The sequence below is a fragment of the Hordeum vulgare genome, chromosome 7H, assembly GCF_904849725.1.
Source record: "Hordeum vulgare subsp. vulgare chromosome 7H, MorexV3_pseudomolecules_assembly, whole genome shotgun sequence".
NCBI classification, from domain to species: Eukaryota; Viridiplantae; Streptophyta; class Magnoliopsida; order Poales; family Poaceae; genus Hordeum; species Hordeum vulgare.
The window spans coordinates 502669723-502673896 of NC_058524.1; positions in this window are offsets into that span (position 1 = coordinate 502669723).

Here is a 4174-nt window from a genome sequence, read left to right on the forward strand (position 1 = left end):
GCGGGGACGAGCCAGCACGGGGGCACGGCGAACAGCGAGCACGGCGGCAGCAGGCCATGGCGGGGCGAGGCCGAGGGAGGAGGGGTCTCGGCACTGGCATCTCACAGGCGGGGGCGGCGGCACGGATGAGAGGCCGGCGAGGTCTCGAGCGAGGCAGGGGAACAGGGAGGAGGGAGAGCGGCGGCAGGGGCTTGCATCGCGGGGCAGAAGGGATCGAGGAGGCACAGGGCGAGGGGACGGCGCTCGGCAACGAGGAGAGGGATCGAGCCTCGCTCTCCCTGGCGCTAGGGCAAGGGTCTGCTGGGCCTTGGCCCAAGTGGGCCCCTCCCTCTGGTTTTTTTCTTAAACTTTTAAAACAGAAAATTTTAAATAAAGAAAGGTTTTTAACAAAAATAATAAAATAAATGCCTTTGACCCCTTTTGAAAAAAATATTCCCAACTATAAGAAATAGTTGGGCATTTTAAAAGAAATAATATAAATCCTTTTGAAGAATTAAAATTAAAATCTTTTTGAAGACTAAAATAAACCTATTTTATTTAAAGAATTAAACAAAAGACCTTTAAAAGAGAAAATTAAATGAGACGGTTTTAAAAGAAAACCAAAGGAGAAAAATAAAGAAAACCCAAGGGTTGCCCCCGCATTTAATAAAAGGACCTTTTAAATAGAAGACGTTTTTTTAAAGGGGATAAAACGAAAACTTTAGCAAAACCACAAAAATGAAAAACAGAGGGGAGAGGGGGAGTTACTATCGCACTGCGACTCGGTGATTACTCGAAGCACAACACTCAAAACACCACACGTGACAGACGATGCAAGATGCCATGCATGATGCAACGATGCAAACTAAATGACGATGCAACAAATAAAACTAATCACACGACGGAAACGGAAATAAAGGGGAATCTTCTGGGGCGTCGGCAACGGGCTGTCACACTAGTGCAAGTGGGAGACTGTTGGAAATATTCCCTAGAGGCAATAATAAAATGGTTGTTATCATATTTCCTTGTTCATGATAATCGTCTATTGTTCATGCTATAATTGTATTAACAGGAAACAGTAATACATGTGTGAATAAATAGATCACAATGTGTCCCTAGCAAGCCTCTAGTTGGCTAGCTCTTTAGTCAATAGATGATCATGGTTTCCTGATCATGGGCATTAGATGTCATTGATAACGGGATCACATCATTGGGACAATGATGTGATGCACAAGACCCAATCCTAAGCATAGTACTAGATCGTATTGTTCGTATGCTAAATCTTTTCTAATGTCAAGTATCTTTTCCTTCGACCGTGAGATTGTGCAACTCCCGGATACCGTAGGAGTGCCTTGGGTGTATCAAACGTCACAACGTAACTGGGTGACTATAAAGGTGCACTATGGGTATCTCTGAAAGTGTCTGTTGGGTTGGTACAAATCGAGATCGGGATTTGTCACTCCGTGTGACGGAGAGGTATCTTTGGGCCCACTCGATAGAACATCATCATGAGCTCAATGTGACTAAGGAGTTAGTCACACGATGACGTGCTACGGAACGAGTAAAGAGACTTACCGGTAACGAGATTGAACAAGGTATAGGTATACCGACGATCGAATCTCGGGCAAGTTCTATACCGACAGACAAAGGAAAATTGTATACGGGATTGATTGAATCCTTGAGATCGTGGTTCATCCGATGAGATCATCATGGAGCAAGTGGGAGCCACCATGGGTATCCACACCCCGCTGATGGTTATGGGCCAGAGAGGTGTATCGGTCATGTCTGCCTGTCTCCCGAACCCGTAGGGTCTACACACTTAAGGTTCGATGACGCTAGGGTTATAGGGAATTGTTATACGAGGTTACCAAAAGTTGTTCGGAGTCCCGGATGAGATCCCGCACATCACGAGGAGCTCTGGAATGGTCCGGAGGTAAAGATTGATATATAGGATAGATGAGTTTGGACGCCGGAAGTGTTTCGGGCGTCACCGGTAACATACCGGGACCACCGGGACCACCGAAGGTGGCCCCAGGGGTCCACCGAAGGGGGGCAACGACCCCGAGAGGCTAGATGGGACAAGTGCGGGAGGGAACCAGCCCCTAGGTGGGCTGGTGCGCCTCCCACACCCAGCCAATGCGCAAGTGGTGGGGCGAGGAGGCAACCCTAGGCGCAGGTGGGCCTTAGGCCCACCAGGTGGTGCGCCACACCCCCTCCCACCCTGGCCGCCGCCCCCCTCTCTCATCTGGTGGCCACAGGCCCCTAGGGAGGGAACCCTAGGGGTGGCGCAACCCTCCCCCTCCTCCTATAAATAGAGAGGGGTTTTGGCCATTGGGAGATAGACTTTTCCCTCTCCCTCGGCGCAGCCGTGCCCTTCTTTCTCCTCCTCTCTACCGGTGCTTGGCGAAGCCCTTCCGGGAGACCTCTTCTCTCCATCGACACCACGCCATTGTGCTGCTGGAGTTCTTCCCCAACCTCTCCCTCCTCCTTGCTGGATCAAGGTGCGGGAGACGTCACCGGGCTGCACGTGTGTTGAACGCGGAGATGCCGTAGTTCGGCACTAGATCGGAATCACACCGCGATCTGAATTGCCGCGAGTACGACTCAATCAACCGCGTTCTAGCAATGCTTCTGCTTAGAGATCTTCAAAGGTATGAAGATGCTCTTACCCCTCTCACGTTTTTGGTCTCTCCATAGAAAGATCTGAACATGCGTAGGAAACTTTTTTGAATTTATGCTATGTTACCCAACATCTACTCCACTCTCCACACCTTTATCATCAAGATAGGTGGACTCCGAATCATTGGGGTGTTTTTCAACTAAAGTGGATTCATATCCAGCCCCTCCATAAGTAGGTTCGACACACGAAAACAAAGATTCAAGAGGAGACACACCAAGCACTTTAAGATCTTCGTGATTTGCATCACTAGAACGCACCCTTTTAAACCATTCATGTCTAGCGCAAATTTGGGCGGTTCTTTCTTTGCTCTCATTCATGGAGATACGCATCACTTTCAAAGTTTCATCCAAGTTGATCTTGGGAGGAGCGCATCTAACTTTCAAAGCATCAATATCACAAAACATCGTATCAACGCTTTTAGCCAAATCGTCTATTTTGAGTAGTTTTTCCTCTATGGACGCATTGAAAATCTTTTGAGAGTTGATGAACTCTTTGATATTACTCTATAAATCAGAGGGTAATTTGTTGTGATTTCCATAAGTGTTGCCGTAGGAAGTGCCATAATTGGTAGAGGAGTTACTAGGAAAAGGCCTAGGAACATAGTTTCCTCTAAAAGCATTGTTGTTGCCAAAATTGTTCCTACCAACAAAGTTCACGTCCAAACTAGCGTTGCTACTCTCAATCAAAGAAGATAGTGGCATGTCATTAGGATCTACGGTAGTGTTTCTACTAGCAACCAAATTCATCAACTCGTCCATCCTAGCACTAAGCGAGTTAATCTCTTCTATAGCGTGCACCTTTTTGCTAGCAAGCGACCTTTCAGTGTGCCACTGAGAGTAGTTGGTCACGATATTGTCTAGGAGTTTTGTAGCGTCTCCTAACGTGATTTCCATGAACGTTCCACCTGAGGCGGAGTCCAAGATATTGTGAGAAGCGAAATTCAAGCCAGCGTAAAAGATTTGTATAATCATCCACAAACTCAAGCCATGAGCGGGACAATTTCTAATCATAAGCTTCATCCTCTCCCAAGATTGTGCAACGTGTTCATGATCAAGTTGCTTGAAATTCGTGATATCGTTACTGTAAGGAGATGATGTTAGCCGGAGGAAAATACTTGGATATGTAAGCATCTTTGCATCTATCCCAAGAATCGATACTATTTTTAGGCAAAGAAGAAAACCAAGTTTTTGCGCGATCTCGCAACGAGAAAGGAAAAAGTTTCAACTTAATCACGTCATTGTCCACATTGATTTTCTTTTGCATATTGCAAAGCTCAATGAAGGTATTGAGATGGGATGCGGCATCTTCACTAGGAAGGCCAGAGGATTGCTCTTTCATAACAAGATTCAGCAAAGCTGTGTTGATTTCATACGATTCCGCACTAGTGGCAGGAGCAATCGGAGTACTAATAAAATCATTATTATTAGTTCTCGAGAAGTCGCAAAGTTTGGTGTTTTCAGACATGATGTCTTCAACAAACAAACAAGCACACAAGCAAGCAAGAAACCGGCAAAG